A 17,604-nucleotide genomic window follows, 5' to 3' on the forward strand; every position below is an offset into this window, starting at 1 on the left:
TGATACGTAGCTCCCGCATTCTTGAGACCGAAAGGCATTACAATGTAGCAGTAATTTGCTTTTGGCATCAAAAATGAGGTCTTTTCTTGATCTGGTGGGTACATGGGAATTTAATTATATCCGAAATATGGGTCCATAAACGAGAGGTATTTATATCCGGATGAGGCATCCACTAGGGCGTCGATACTTGGGAGTGGATAAGGATCTTTTGGGCAGACTTTGTTGAGATCTGTATAGTCAGTGCACATTCGCCACTTCCCATTTGATTTTTTCACTAAGACGACGTTAGCTAGCCATAGCGGGTACTTGACTTCTCATATGAATCCTGCCTCTAGTAGTGCTTGTATCTGTTCTTCCACAGCTTGGGATCATTCTGGCCCAAGTTTTCTTCGTCTCTGCTGTACCGGCCGAGATCCTGGATAGACCGCCAACTTATGACACATTAGCTTGGGGTCTATGCCTGGCATGTCTACGGCTTTCCATGCGAAGAGATCGACATTATCTCGTAAAAACTGTACTAGTAATTCTTTTACATCTCCCGTCAGGATCGTGCCAATATTAGTTATTTTGTCCGAGGTGTCTCCGATCTGAACTTTCTCTACTTCACCCTCGGGCTCGGACGGAGTTCTTCATGTTTCTGAATTCCACCGAGCTCAATTGTATGGAACTCTTCTCCTCTGCCTCTGAGGTTTAGACTTTCGTTATAACAGCGGTGTGCCGTCTTTTGATCTGCTTTTATTGTAGCTATCCCTTCTGTAGTTGGGAATTTCATGCATAGATGTGGAGTTGAGACTATTGCGCCGAGTTGATTTAGTGTTGTCCGACCTATTAGGGCGTTGTAGGCTGAACTCACGTCGACCATGATGTAGTCTATCTTGAGTGTTCTGGATTGGTTCCCTTTTCCGAAGGTTGTATGTAGTGACACGTATCCCAGTGGTTGTACTGGGGTATCTCCCAGTCCGAACAAGCTGTTCAGGTATGCTCTGAGCTCCTTTTCTTCTAAGCCGAGCTTGTCGAAGGCAGTTTTGAATAGATTGTCGGCGTAGCTCCCTTGGTCTATTAATGTGCGGTGGAGATTGGCGTTTTCCAGTATGATGGTGATGACCATGGGGTCGTCTTGTCCTGAGATGATACCGGATGTATCTTCTTTGGTGAATGTGATTACAGGGATGTCGGGAGCTTCTTCCTTTCCTTCGACATGATATATTTCTTTGAGATATCTTTTGCGGGATGATTTGGAGATTCCTCCACCTGCAAATCCTCCATGTATCATATGGACATGTCTTTCTGGCGTACGAGGTGATCGCTCAATTCGTCCGACATCTTCATCCCTTCTTCTCTTTCTTTGATCATCATCTCAGGTGGCCAGAAATCGATCTAGTTTTTCTTCTCTTACTAATTTTTCTATGATGTTTTTTAAGTCGAAGCATTTGTTGGTGGAATACCCTCGGACTTAGTGATATTCACAGTATTCATTCCGATTTCCTCCTCCTCTTTTGCCTTTGAGTGGTCGAGCCGGGGGTATCTTTTCTGTGTTATAGACTTCTTTGTAAATATCCACAAGGGACACCCGAAGAGGGGTGTAATTATGATACTTTTTTATTTTTTCGCCCGTTCGATCTTCTTTCTTCTTGGATTCTTTATCTTTATCTCGGTAGGTGAAACCGGATTTCGAGGCTTCTCCAAGTCGGGAATTTTCTTCCATGTTGATGTACTTCTCTGCCTGCTCTTGTACCTTATCTAGGGATGTGGGATATTTCTTTGATATAGATTGGCTGAAAGGTCCTTCTCGTAGGCCGTTGATGAGGCCCATGACGGCAGCCTCTGTTGGTAAGCTTTGTATGTCTAGGCATATTTTGTTGAATCTTTCCATGTAGTTGCGAAGACTTTCTCGATCTCCTTGCTTGATACCTAGTAGACTGGGGGCGTGCTTAGCCTTGTCTTTTTGGATGGAGAATCAGGCCAGGAATTTTTTGGCCAGGTCATCAAAGTTGGAGATGGACTTTGGAGGTAGGTTGTCGAACCATCTAATTGCTGTCTTCGTGAGAGTCGTTGGAAAAGCTTTGCAGCGAACGGTGTCTGAGGCGTCGGTGAGGTACATTCTGCTTCTGAAGTTACTGAGGTGATGGTTGGGATCTGTAGTGCCATCATAAAAACTCATATCCGGAAGTTTGAAGTCTTTAGGGATTTTAGTCTTCATGATTTCCCTAGTGAATGGATCTTGATCCTTGCGAGAGTTGTCCTCAGGGGTGGTCCGGGTAGCCTTTGCTTTGAGATCGGCTTCAAGTTGTAGGAGTTTATCTTCTAATTCTCGACATCGCCTTACCTCTCTTTGTAGATCCTTGCCGACTTCTTGCTGGTACTGGCTTTCTTTTTCGAGTTGCTTTAGGCGATCTTAAAGTGCTTCTATTACTCCCGGATGTGATGAGTTTTTGTCTCCGTTAGATTCCGGAGTGTCTTTTGGTGTGGCACTCGTGTTTTTGTGCGGCATTCTGTCCTCTAGATCTGAGTTGTGGTCGTTATCCTGTTCGTCCGCCATGGTGATGGGATGACTTTCAGGTTCCCCGGCAACGGCGCCAATGTTCCGAGGGTTACCTGAAACTATAGGTCGATCTCGGATGAGATCTTCTGTACTGGTCGAAGATGACGGGTCCGGCTGGTGGGTGGCAGACAGAGCTGTCGTGTCTGACTTGTGGGAATGGCTGTACTGCTGATCCTTGGTCACCGGAGGGTGGGGGTACCTGCAAGAGACTTCGATGCTTAAGTTAGCATGGGTATTAAACAGGTTTTTAGTAGAATCAGAGTATGAGTTATACCTGGGTGCTCTAGTGTATTTATAGTAGTGTGGGCTGACCTTTCTGATAAGATAAGTTAGTTATCTTATCTTATCTTATCTTATTTTGGGTGAAGTCAACTTATCTTCAAGGGAACCGCCTTTATCTCTATAGGCTTGGATTGCCTTTGGATTCGGGTCGTGTTCCTCTATTTGGGCCCTTTATTGGGCTTTCCTGTTGATTTGGCCGATCTCTTTAAGAAGAGATCGGATAGTCAGACCTGAAGAGGTCGGTCGCCATGTCGCTAAACATCCCGAGTCAGACAGCTCGACCCAGGGTATGAACAAGTTCTATATGCCCATAGAGCATCATCCAGATTTCTTGTCCAGTCTTTTCTTGTGACCCCAACTGTCTTCTCTAAGATTCTCTTTAGCTCTCTATTTGCCAATTCAGCCTGACCATTAGTCTGAGGGTGGTATGGTGTGGCCACTTTGTGAATTACTCCATATTTATGGGGAAGCTTTTCCATTTGTCTGTTGCAAAAGTGGATGCTACCATCACTAATAAGGCCTTTAGGTACCCCATATCTGGTGAAGATGTGTCTCTTAAGAAACTAAAGCATGATTGGTGCATCACATGTGATTGTTGCTATAGCCTCTATCCATTTGGAGACATATTCTACTGCTACCAATATGTATTTGAAGGAATGTGATGGGGAAACGGCCCCATGAATTCTATGCCCCAGAGATCAAACACTTCCACTTCTAGAATGAAGTTTTGAGGCATTTTATTCCTCTTTGTTAGTCCTCCAGCTCTCTGGCATTCATTGTATTGGTGCACAAATTCTCTAGCATCTCTGAATATGGTTGGCCAATAGAATCCACTTTGAAGCACTTTAGCAACTGTCCTTTCTGGCCCAAAGTGTCCATCATAAGCTGAACCATGACAGTGCCACAATATGTCTCTTATTTCATTCTCAGGAACATACCTTCTTATCATTCCATCTAAACACCTCTTAAATAAGAATGGCTCATCCCACAAGAATTTTTTGGCTTCATTGAGTAATTTCTTCACTTGTTGCTTGGTGAACTCTTGAGGAATCCTTCTTCCCACTTTGTAGTTTGCAATGTCAGCAAACCATGGCGCTTGTTGGACTTGAAGAAGATGCTCATCTGGGAACTTCTCATTCACTGGTTGTAGTGCATCCTGGTAAATCTCTTGTGGCAGTCTTGACAGATGATTTGTAACTTGGTTCTCGCTTCCTCTCATATCTCTCACTTCAATGTCAAATTCTTGTAGCAACAGCACCCACCTGATAAGTCTTGGCTTGGCATCCTGTTTAGACATGAGATACTTGCAAGCAACATGATCAGTATATACTATAACTTTTGAACCAATCAAGTATTGTCTAAATTTATCAAATGCATATACAATTTCCAAGAGTTCTTTTTCTATGGTGGTGTAATTTTTTTGTGCCTCATTTAACACCTTGCTTGCATAGTATATAACATAATGCAACTTATCCTTTTTCTGTCCCAATACAGCACCAATTGCAAAATCACTTGCATCACAGATAAGTTCAAAAGGAAAGTCCCAATCTGGGGGTGTGATGATTGGTGCTGTAGTGAGTTTATTTTTCAAAGTTTCAAAGGCATGCTTGCAACTTTCATCAAAGACAAATAGATTGTCACCCACCAACAAGTTGCTTAGTGGTTTAGCTATCTTTGAAAAGTCTTTGATGAATCTTCCATAAAAACCAGCATGCCCAAGAAAACTTCTCACTGCTTTCACATTGACTGGTTCAGGAAGCTTTTCTATGATCTATATCTTAGCTTTGTCAACCTCTATACCCTTGCTTGAAACCTTATGCCCAAGAACTATACCCTATGGTACCATGAAATGACATTTTTTCCAATTCAAAACTAAATTTGTTTCTTAGCTTCTTTTCAAGACAAGAGTTAGATGGTGCAGACAAGTATCAAAAGAGTTTCCAAAGACAGAAAAGTTATCCATAAAGACCTCTAAAAATTTTTCTACCATGTCAAAGAATATGGAGAGCATACACCTTTGAAAAGTTGCTGGAGCATTGCATAGCCCAAAGGGCATCCTCCTGTAGGCAAAAACTCTAAATGGACAAGTGAATGAGGTCTTTTCTTAATCCTTGGGGTCAACCACTATCTGATTGTATCCAGAATATCCATCCAAAAAGCAATAGTAAACATGGCCAGCCAATCTTTCTAGCATCTGATCAATAAAGGGGAGAGGGAAGTGATCCTTCCTTGTGGCATCAGTCAACCTCCTATAGTCAATGCACATCCTCCACCCCATCACTGTCCTTGTAGGGATTAATTCATTCTTCTCATTGAAGATGACAGTCATGCCTCCCTTCTTTGGCACCACTTGGACTGGACACACCCAAGGGCTGTCAGAAATTGGGTATATGATTCCAGCATTCCACAGTTTCATCACCTCCTTTTGAACAACTTCCTTCAATGTTGGGTTAAGCCTCCTTTGATGTTGTACCACTATTTTTGAGTCTTCTTCTAACAAGATCTTGTGTATACGAATTGCAGGGCTTATACCCTTGATGTTATCAATTGTCCACCCTAAAGCTGTCTTATGAGTTTTCAGCACTTCAATCAGTTTTTCTTCATCTTTCATGCTTAAGGATGAATTGATGATCACTGAAAAGGTCTCTTCTCCTCCAAGGAATGCATATTTGAGATGAGGAGGAAGGGGCTTTGATGAGCGGATAATTTATACGCTTTTTGGCATTGTTTTACATAGTTTTTAGTATGTTTTAGTTACTTTTTATTATATTTTTATTAGTTTTTATGCAAAAATCATATTTCCGGACTTTACTATAATTTTGTGTGTTTTTCTATAATTTCAGGTATTTTCTGGCTGAAATTGAGGGATCTAAGCAAAAGTCTGATTCAGAGGCTGAGAAAGGACTGCAGATGTTGTTGGATTCTGACCCTCCTGCACTCGAAGTGGATTTTCTGGAGCTACAGAAGCCCAATTAGCGCGCTCTTAATTGCGTTGAAAAGTAGACATATTGGGCTTTCCAGAAATATATAATAGTTCATACTTTACCCGAGATTTGATGGCCCAAACTGACGTTCAAACGCCAGCCAGAGACCCTTTTCTGGCGTAAAACGCCAGAACTGGAGTTAAACACCCAAACTGGCATCCAAGCTGGCGTTTAACTCTAGAAATGGCCTATGCACGTGTAAAGCTCAATGCTCAGCCCAAGCACACACCAAGTGGGTCCCGGAAGTGGATTTCTGCACTATCTGCACTTAGTTACTTATTTTCCGTAATCCTTAGTAACTAGTTTAGTATAAATAGCACTTTTTACTATTGTATGGGAACCTTTTTTTTCAGTTTTATGTTACATTTGGGGAGGCTGGCCATTCAGCCATGCCTAGACCTTTTTCTCTTATGTATTTTCCACGGTAGAGTTTCTACACCTCATAGATTAAAGTGCGGAGCTCTGCTGTTCTTCATGAATTAATGCAAGTACTATTGTTTCTCTTTCAATTCACGCTTACTTCATCTTCAAGATATACTCTCGTACTTAATTCAGTTAAGTCAGAATGAAGGGGTGACCCATGACAATCACCCACTATCTTCGTTACTCGCTTAGCCAAGATCCGTGTGCCTGACAACCACAAGCGGTCTACATGATGTTCAACATAGTCATTGGACGACAGCCGGAGTATAGTCTCTTGGGTCTCTGATCCACGGATTTGACTTGCCTCTCCTGACAACAGAGCATTCAAATCTGTGAGATTAGAACCTTCGTGGTAGAGGCTAGAACCAATTGGCAGCATTCCTGAGATCCGAAAAGTCTAAACCTTGTCTGTGGTATTCCGAGTAGGATCTGTGATGGGATGACTGTGACGAGCTTAAAACTCACGAATGTTGGGCGAAGTGACAATATACAAAAGGATAGAGAGATCCTATTCCGACACAAGTGAGAACCGACAGATGATTAGTCGTGCGATAGCTGTACCTGGTATTTTTCATCAAAGACGAGAGATCTGACTGTTGATTAGCCGTACAGAAACCATACTTGGACTATTTTCATTGAGAGGACGGATGGTAGCCATTGACAACGGTGATCCACCAACATACAGCTTGCCATGGAAGGGAGCACGCATTGGATGAAGACAATAGGAAAGCAGAGGTTCAGAAGCAACAAAGCATCTCCAAACGCTTATCTGAAATTTCCACCAATGAATTACATAAGTATCTTTATTTTAATTTACATTTTATTTACCTTTCAATTATCAAAACTCATAAACATTTAAATCTGCCTGACTAAGATTTACAAGATGACCATAGCTTGCTTCAAGCCAGCAATCTCCGTGGGATCGACCCTTACTCGCATAAGGTTTTATTACTTGGACGACCCAGTGCACTTGCTGGTTAGTTGTACCGGAGTTGTGAAAAGTGTGATCATAATTCCGTGCACCAGGCTTCAATTCTTGCTTTGGTGCCTCCTCTGTCTTGTCTTCAGAAGAGATTTCAGTCACATGTTCATCCATGACAGCTTCTATTTCTTCTTCTTATTCCTCCTGACTGCTTGTTCCAGGCACTTCTTCCACCAAGTCTTCTACCATTTCCACTCTCATGTGCTTCTCTTTCTTATGGGGATATTGCATTGCTTTAAAGACATTGATGATCATTTACTCATCATGCACCCTAAAGATCATTTCACCTTTCTCCACATCAATGATGGCCCTTGTTGTAGCTAAGAAAGGTCACCCCAGGATAATTGAGTTGTGTCCCTCTTCTTCTATGTCTAAGATGACAAAGTCGGCATGGAAGATGAATTCCCCAACCTTCACCAAATAAGTTCTCCATAACCCCATTGGGTATCTTGAGTGATCTATCCGCCATTTGAAATGACATTATGGTGGATTTAACTTCTTCTATTGTAAGCTTTTTCATCATTGAGAGAGGCATCAAATTGATGCTAGCACCTAAGTCACAGAGAGCTCTTTCCAAAGTCATGTTACCTATGGTGCATGATATGATAAAGCTCCCTGGGTCTTTGAGTTTTGGTGAAATGCCTCTTTGAATCACTACACTGCATTATTGGGTCAAAATCACAGTTTTCTTTTCATTCCAGCTTCTCTTCTTATTGATGAGTTCCTTGAGAAATTTAGCATACAATGGCATTTGCTCTAAAGCTTCAGCAAGTGGTAAGTTGATTTCCAGCTTTTTAAAAACTTCCAGGAACTTGGGAAACTACTGGTCTTTGATCTCCTTTTTCAACCTTTGAGGATATGGCAGAGGAGGAATGTAAGGCTTCACTTCCTTCCTCTGTTCTTGTGGATGCTCTTCCATGACTTGTTTTCCCTTCCTCAGAGCTTGTGGCTCTTCCTCCTTCTTCTTGAGCTTCTCCTGGTCTTTTTTTTTAGCTGCTACGTCTTTCTTGTTGCTGACCTTATCATTTTCCGGTGTTCTTCCACTCCTTAATTAGATTGTTTTGCACTCTTCTTTGGGATTTGGAATGGTATCACTTGGAAAAGCATTGTTTGGTCTTTCAGCTTGTCTGGCCAATTGCCCTACTTGTCTTTCAATATTCCTCATTGTGGCCTCTTGTTTTTTGAATGCCAAGGCTTGATCTTTCATAAGTTTCTCCATCATTATCTCTAGACTAGAGATTCGCCGAGAGTCTAGATTCGGTTGTGGTTGTGTAAACTGGGATGGTTATTTCTGGAAGTTGTTTGAATTAGTTGTAGGGATATTTTGTAGGTAGAATGAGGATGTAGAGAAGTTATTTTGGTGGTTCTGTGAGTTGTTGTGGGGTTGGTGGTATGTGTTTTGTGGGTTTTTGAATTGGTTAGTGTTATTGGATGAGTGATTTTGGTTGTTTGTGTTGCATAAGTTGTTTGAATTGTGGTTCCTTTGCCATGAATTCTGATTATCACCCCACCTCAAGTTGGGATGATTCCTCCATGATGGATTGTATGTATCCCCATGGAAGTCATTATAAGAAGATCTTAAGGTGTTATGCATGTATTGGACTTGCTCTAGTTGCTGCTCATAGTTGCATTTCTCAAAAGCTTCTTCACTTTGGCTCCATCCATTTGAAGGTTGACTCGTTGGGTTTACTGCATCCACTTGAAGTCCATCAATTCTCTTTGCCATCATGTCCATTTGTTGTTGGATTTGCTAGTGCATCAATTTGTTCTGTGCCAAGATAGTGTCCACACCTTCAAGCTCTAACACACCTTTCTTTGGAGCTGGTTGGCGTTGCCTTTGATGAGCATAAAAGTACTGATTGTTGGTCACAGTGTCTATGAGATTCTGAGCTTCTTCAACTGTCTTCATTAGCTGTACTGAGCCACCTGCAGAGTAATCCAGGGCCTCTTGAGCTTTTAGAGTCAAGCCCTCGTAGAAATTCTGAAGTCTCTCCCATTCACTAAACATTTCAGGTGGACATTTCCTGATCAAGGCTTTGTACCTCTCCCATGCCTCATAAAGTGATTCTCCATCCATTTGAGTGAAGGTTTGTACTTCTGTCTTCAATCTGATGATTCTGAGGTAGGTAGAACTTAGCCAAGAATTTGCTCACCAAATCATCCCAAGTATTGATGCTTTCTTTGGAAAATGTCTCCAGCCATTGAGATACCTTATCCCTCAAAGAGAATGGAAATAGCAGCAACTTGTAGATATCCGGATGCACATCATTTGTCTTAACTGTTTCACATATCCTCAGAAAGACAGATAAGTGTTGATTCGGGTCCTCAAGATGACCCCCTCCATAAGAATAATTATTTTGCACCAAGGTGATAAGTTGAAGCTTCAACTCAAAGTTATTGGCATGAACATTTGGAGTGAGTATACTGCTCCCACAGTTTCTTGGATTGGGGAAGGTGTAAGATGCTAGAACTCTCCTTGGAGGTTAGCCATTGTTGTTGGCCACCTCTTCTGGTGGATTAGGAAAGTTACCCTCCATCTCTTGATCTTCCTCTTCTGATTCTTCATCTCCAATCACTCCATTTCCTCTTGCTTCTCTTCTCAATCTCAATAATGTTCTCTCTGGTTCAGAATCAAAAGAGGTGGATGCACCTCTTCTTCCTCCTGGCATACAACACAAACAGACCAAAACACAAACAAAGCACTCTGTTGCTAGAGTGTGGTTAATGTTAGCATAAACAAAAAATCTCAAACAGTTAGTGTGCTTAACAAAAACAAAGAAAATTTCTTAATCTAGATTATCACCTACTTAATCATTGTCAATCTAAATCAATCCCCGACAACGGTGCCAAAAACTTGATGAGAAAAAATCGATTCTACACAAACTAACCGGCAAGTGTACCAGGTCGCATCAAGTAGTAAAACTCACAAAAGTGAGGTCGATCCCACAGGTATTGATAGATCAAGCAATTTTAGTTTGGTGATAAATTTAGTTAAGCTTACAGTTGGTAATTTGAGTGAAGTTTCATTAACAGAATGTAAATTGCTGGAAAATAAAAGTACAGAATGTAAAATGACAAAACTTAAACGGCAAGAAACTTAAATTGCTGAAACTTAAAGAGCAAAAAACTAAAAGAGCTAAAACTTAAATTGTAAGAAATGTAAAAAAATTGAATCTCAGATTGCAAGAAATTTAAATTTGCAGAACCTAAATTGCAGGGAAATTTAAATTGCATGAATTAGAAAGGGAATTGGGTGCAGGGGATCAAAATAGCAGTAAGCAGATTTAGATTAAAGTAAATCAGAGAGATCTAAGTTGAAGAAATTCAAAGAAAATGATTCATCAGGGATTGGAGATATCATAATCCATCATGAACCAATTGAGTCTCAACTCCTTTCTCAATCATAAGAGTAGATCTATGGCGGATTAAAATTGATTGGATCCTAATTCCTTGGCAATCCAATCTCTCTAATTACAATCAATCTTGCCAATTCCTTGATCTAATTGTTATGAGAAGAGTTAGAGCACATTCTCTTATCCATAAGCCACACAGATTTTCAAAACCTCAATTCCTCCCAAATGGTGTTGGTTAAGAGAATTGTGAAGGATAGAGCTCCAATTCTAATGTAGGTGATTCCCCTTTCGAGGCTCACACCCACATTCAATTGAATTAAACCCCCTTCCGGAGTGAATAATTCACAATCAAAGCAGAAGATATCCTATAGCTACACAACTGAATTGAGAAGAAGTAGAATTTCATTGATTCATAAGATTACAATAGGGCTCCTCCCCCTAATGAATTTGGGGTTTAGTTCATCATTGCTCCAATCAAAACAGAAAACAAAGAAGTTACAGAAAAATTCAGAAAAGAAAATACAAAGAGAACTGAGTGCAGAGTTTCCCAATTTGGGATTCTGACTCTCTAGCCTTTCAGATCTCAAATCTGCCAAGCCTCGTCCTAAATCAAATTCTTCTCTATTTATACACTTTCTAATTCATTCTTCAAGTCCTTGGATTGGACTTTTTGCACGTGTGCGTTACTCACGCATTTACGTGCCTCGCCAAAATCTGTATCCACGCGTATGCGTGGTCCACGTGTAAGCGTCGATGCAAGTTTTCCAAGTCCCATTTTGGGCCTCTTATCGCGTACATTGGAGGGAGCGTTTATCCACCAACGTTACCTCCAACGTTGGCTTGGTCACGCGTACGCGTGAATGGTAAATTTTGCCATTTCACGCGTGCGCGCAGCTCACGCGTATGCGTGAATTGCACTTCCATGCATACGCGTCATCAACGCGTACGCGTCGCCCAAAATTTTCCCAGATCTAGTTTTTAAAACTTTTCGAAGATGTTGGAGGTACGTTGGTTCACCAACGTTGCATACCCCCCTTCCAACGTTTGAGGTAACGTTGGTGAGCCAACTTTGGCCACCAATGTTACTTCCTCTGCTTTTTCCTCTTCTTTCTTGTTTCTTCTTCACCTATTATCAATCAAACAATTGCATCAAAGTTTGCTGTAATCACAAGGTATTTGCATCATTTATAACATCAAGTAAAATTAGCATAAAACCTTATGAAAAAGCAAACAAATACCCATGTCTAATTGAACTAAGTGATGCATGAATTTCCAATCCAATTACTTACTTATTGTGTAAGAAAGTGCATAAACCTAATGAAAACAAGTGAAAAATGCTTGTGAAACTAGCATAAGATAACTTGTCATCAAGTGGAATTTAGAATATCACAAAATTTCTCTTGTTCAAGAACTCCACAACAAAATGGTGTTGTTGAAAGAAGAAATAGGAGTATTCAAGAAATGATAAGAGCTGTGCTTTGTAAAAGCAATATTCCTAAATTTCTTTGGGCTGAAGCTGTTAACACGGCTTGCCATATTTTGAATAGAATAATCATAAGGAAATTCTTGAAGAAAACTCCTTATGAACTATGGAAAGGTCACCCACCAAACTTGAACTACTTACATATCTTTGGATGTAAATGTTTTGTCTTAAATAATAAAGAAAACTTAGAAAAATTTGATCCAAAAGCATATAAATATTTATTTATAGGATACTCCACAACTAGAAAAGCCTATAGAGTTTATCATCAAGATGCGAGAATAATAGAAGAGTCCATACATGTTACTTTTTGTGACACTAACTTGGTTCAAAGTATCTTGAAAGATTGTGATGCAGGAAATCAAGTTCAGGACAAAGATGGAGAATCCCAAAATCAAGAGAAAGAAATTTCTGGGTCAAGTGAATCAGAAACTGCAGCTGCAAAAAATCCTGCAGGAAACAATTCAATTGTCTCATGAATCTGGTGAAAATCCTGAAACTACCAGATCATTGAATCCTTCAGTGACCGAATCTGCTTCTAAGTCCACAAGACCTCGTGAATAGAGATTCTTAAATAACTATCCACAGGAGTTTATCATTGGGGATGTATCACAAGGTGTCAAAACCCGTTCCTCCACTAGAAAAGCAAATGAAGAATCAAACATTGCTTTTTTCTCTCAAGTGGAGCCACAAAACATCCATGAAGCTCTCAATGACCCTTATTGGGTGAAGGCTATGGAAGAAGAACTTGATGAATTTGAAAAGAACCAAGTTTGGACACTTGTTCCAAAGCCTAATGGGAAGAAAGTGACTGGTACCAAGTAGATATTTAGGAACAAGTTAGGAGAAGATGGTAGCATTGCTAGAAACAAAACAAGGCTAGCGGCACAAGGATATGATCAAGAGGAAGGGATAGACTTTGATGAATCCTTTGTACTAGTTGCTCGAATGGAAGCCATAAGACTTCTTTTAGCCTATGCTGCTCATTGTGGTTTTAAACTGTATCAAATAGATGTGAAATGTGCTTTTCTAAATGATGTAATAGATAGAAAAGTATATGTGGCACAGCCACCTAGTTTTGAAAATGAGAAATTTCTTAACCATGTTTTCAAACTCTCAAAATCCCTTTATGGGTTAAGACAAGCTCCTAGGGCTTGGTATGAAAGACTTAGCTCTTTTCTTTTGAAAAATGGTTTTCAAAGAGACACCACTGACACTACTCTATTTATTAAGAATTCTAATGATTCTTTCATTCTAGTCCAAATTTATGTTGATGACATTATATTTGGATCAGCAAATAAAACCCTTTGTACTAAATTTGGAAAACTCATGACAAGTGAATTTGACATGAGTATGATGGATGAACATAATTTTTTCCTTGGACTTCAAATTAAGCAAACTAAAAATGGTATTTTTATTCATTAAGAAAAGTATGCCAAGGAACTAGTTAAGAAATTTGGTATGAAAAATGCCAAACCCATGGGAACTCCCATGCACCCCAACTCTAAATTAGAAAAGGGAGAAATTGAGAAAAATTTTGATGAGACTAGGTATAGAGGAATAATTGGATCTCTTATGTACCTAACTTTCTCTAGACCTGACATTGTGCAAAGTGTTGGAATGTGTTCAAGATTCCAATCTAAACCAAAAGAATCATATCTTTCTGCAGTTAAAAAGATTATTAGATATGTACATGGCACATCCAATTCTGGTTTGTGGTATCCTAAGACTCATGAGTTTTCTGCAGTTGGTTATTGTGATGCAGACTTTGTTGGAGATAGAGTGGATAGAAGGAGTACATCAGGCATATGTTGTTTTCTTGGGAAGTCCCTAAACGTTTGGTCAAGTAAGAAGCAGCCTAGAGTGGATAGAGGTTGAGTATATCGCTGCTTCTTCTTGTTGATCTCAGCTTATTTGGTTGAAAGCATAACTTGCTGATTATAAATTAAATGCTAAAAATATTTCCTTATTATGTGACAATATGAGTGCCATCAATATTTCCAAAAATCTACTTTTGCACTCGATGCGCGGAATTATACTTCGCACAACTGAACCAACAAGTACACTGGGTCATCCAAGTAATACTGAGTGAGTCAAGGTCGATCCCACGAGGATTGTTAGCTTGGATCAAACAGTGGTTATCTTGTAAATCTTAGTCAGGCGGATAGAAAAATGTTTAGTTGTTTAAGTGCAAAAAAGTAAAGTAAAATAAAAATAATATTACTCAGTAATTGTGGATTCAATGATAAGAAGATGGTTAAGGCTTCAGAGATGCTTTGTTCTTCTGGATCAATCCTGTCTTACTGTCTACTCCAACTGTGAATGATTTCTTCTATAGCAGGTTGTATGTGATCAACGCTGGTTTAGGCAACCGCCAATTTTCCTCTAGGCTGAACACCAGGTTTAATGCGCATCCAGTCTGAATGAGGGTGAAGTTCCTGCAATTCATTCCCTTGGTGATCCTACTCAAAACGCTACAGACAAAGTTGAATCTTCTGGATCAGAGAATGCTGCGCCTTGGTTCTAGCCTTTACCACAAAGACTCTAATCTCCCCATACCTCGGCTGAACTGATGTCTCGAGAAGTTCCCAACAAAGTCATGGATTAGCCGTCTAAGAGATGTATAATCAAGCTAGTGGTTCATTGAGATCCTATGAAAGACGCTTGCTAAACCCATGTAGAATAGAGATAACTTTTGATGGTTCAACTCATTCATAAGGTTGAAGAACGAAGAAACATCTTAGGAGAGAATCAAACACGAATTGAAATAGAACAGTAGTACTTTTATTAACCCATAAAACTCAGCAGAGCTCCTAACCTTAACCTAGGAGGTTTAGTGACTCATACTGTACATAATGGTGTTTGAAAATATGATATGCTAGAGAGATCCTAAACAAGGGTGATCTTCTCCCTTAAATACTAAACTAATAACTAATAAATACAGAAATATGATTAGCTAAGGCTTGTAGTGCGAAAATCCACTTCTGGGGCCTATTTGGTGAGTGTTTGGGCTGAGAAAAAGAGTAAGCCACGTGCTAGGACTCCCTAGGGGCGTTGAACGCTGCCTAGGGGCCCCCTTTTGGGCGTTGGATGCTGATCACCTCCTTGTGGGCATTGGATGCCAGAATAGGGTTGGAGGCTGGCATTGAATGCTAATTGTTAGGCCTCAATTCTGAAACAAAGTATGGTCTATTATATATTGCTGGAAAGCCCTAAATGTTAGCTTTCTATAGCCGTTAAGAAATCTCCATTTGGACTTCTGTAGCTCTAGAAATACATGTTTGAATGCACGGAGGTCAGATCCTGACAGCATCTGCAGTGCTTTCTCTGTCTCTGAATCAGACTTTTGCTCCAACTCCTCAATTTCAGCCAGAAAATACCTAAAATTGCATAAAAACACACAAACTCATATTAGAATCCAAAAATGTAAATTTTACACTAAAACCTATAAAAATATAATAAAACATGCTAAAAACTATATGAAAATGATGTCAAAAAGCGTATAAAATATCCACTCATCACAATACCAAACTTAAACTATTGCTTGTCTCCAAGAAACTAAAAATAAAGTAGAATAAAAAGAAGAGTAAGATACAATAAATCTCAGAGTTTGCAATAAAGCTTAGTCTCAATTAGATGAGCGGGACTTAGTAGCTTTTTGCTTCTGAATAGTTTTGGCATCTCACTATCCATTGAAATTCAGAAGTGTTGGTATCCTTAGGAACTTAGAATCCAGATGATATTATTGACTCTCCTAGTTCAGTTATATTTTATTCTTGAACACATCTTTTAGAGTCTTGCCATGGCCCTAAGCACTTTGTTTTCCAGTATTACCACCGGATACATAAATGCCACAGACACTTTAATTAGGTGAACCCCTTAGGATTGTGACTCAACTTTGCTAGAATCCTCAATCAGTGGCGTCCAGAGTTCTTAAGCATACCCTTTGCTTTGGACCACGACTTTAACTACTCAGTCTCAAGTTTTTAACTTGACACCTTCACACCACAAGCATATAGTTAGGGTAGCAGCTCATTTGAGATGCCTAGGCTAAGATATTTCTTTTATGTCCTCCTAACCATTGATGCTCAAAGCCTTGGGTCCTTGCTCTTGCCTTTTGGTTTAAAGAGCTACTAGCTTTTTGCTCTTGCCTTTTGGTTTAAAGAGCTATTGGCTTTTTCTGCTTTTTATTTCTTTTTCTGCTTGCTTTTTTCGTATTTTTTTATTTATTGCTTTTTGCTGCTTTTTCTTGCTTCAAGAATCAATTTTTTGGATTTTTCATATTACCAATAATACTTCACTTTTATCATCATTCTTTTAAGAGCCAACATTCTTAAACTCCAACATCAAATATGCACTATTTATTCATGCATTCAGAAAACAAAAGCAATGCCACCACATTAAGATAATTGAACTATTCTTATGATAAAACTCGAAATTCATGCATATTACTTTTCTTTTTCAAATAAAATTTTTTTTAAGCAAGGTGAGAGATGCATGGATAATTCATAGCTTTAAGACATAAAGATGAGCATGCACTAGAAACAGATAATAAAAATAAAATACAAGGAAAACAGAAAAACACAAGCAAAAGGGAGTAAAAAGAGCGGGTCCACCTTAGTGATGGCGACTACTGCCTCCTCTTGAGAAGCTAATGGACCTCTTTATCTCTTCTATGTCACGCCCCTGCCTTTGTTGTTCTTCTCTCAAGGCTCTTTGATCTTCTCTTATTTCATAGAGGATGGTAACTTGATCTTGATGCTCCAACCTCAATTGCTCCATATTAGTGCTCAATTCTCCAAGAGAATTATGCAACTGGTCCCAATAAATTTTTGGGGAGGAAAATACATCCTTGAGGCATCTCAGGGCGGCTCCACATGCTCTTGCTGTGGTCCATGTGCCGGCTCTCTAACATGCTCCATCCTTCTTTTATTGATGGGCTTGTCCTCCTCAATGGGGATGTCTCCTTCGATGACAATTCCGGTTGAATTGCATAGGTGACATACGAGGTGAGGGAAGTGGAGACAAGTGCCTTTCCCTTCCTTTTCCTTGAGGTTTCACCAGTCTTTGGTGCCATACTTAAGAGTGGTAGAAGTAAAAAAGCAAAGCTTTTTGCAACACCAAACTTAAGAGTTTTGCTCGTCCTCGAGCAAATATGAACAATTGGGAATGAGAGAGTAAAAAGAGGAGAAGAAGGAGGGAGAGATAGAGGGTGAGGTAGGTGGGGTAGGTGGAGCTTTTGTGGGACCCACTGGTCTTGGGAGGCTAAGGAATTTGAATTCCCTGCCCCCTTATGGGCGTTGAACACCCAACTCCCGCTCCTGGCTGGCGTTCAACACCAGCTATGTGCCTCTAAGTGGGCGTTGAACGCCCCTGAATGTGTTCCTGCCTGGCGTTCAACGCCAGGTCTGTGCCTCTATTTGGGCGTTGAACGCCCAGGGTCTACCCCCTGAATGGCGTTCAATGCCAGGTTTTTGCCCCCATCATTGGCGTTCAACACCAGTAATTTACTCCCTGGCTGGCATTCAACGCCAGCAATGTGCTCTTCATGGGCATTG

Source organism: Arachis ipaensis, chromosome B09, assembly GCF_000816755.2.
Source record: "Arachis ipaensis cultivar K30076 chromosome B09, Araip1.1, whole genome shotgun sequence".
Taxonomy (NCBI): Eukaryota; Viridiplantae; Streptophyta; class Magnoliopsida; order Fabales; family Fabaceae; genus Arachis; species Arachis ipaensis.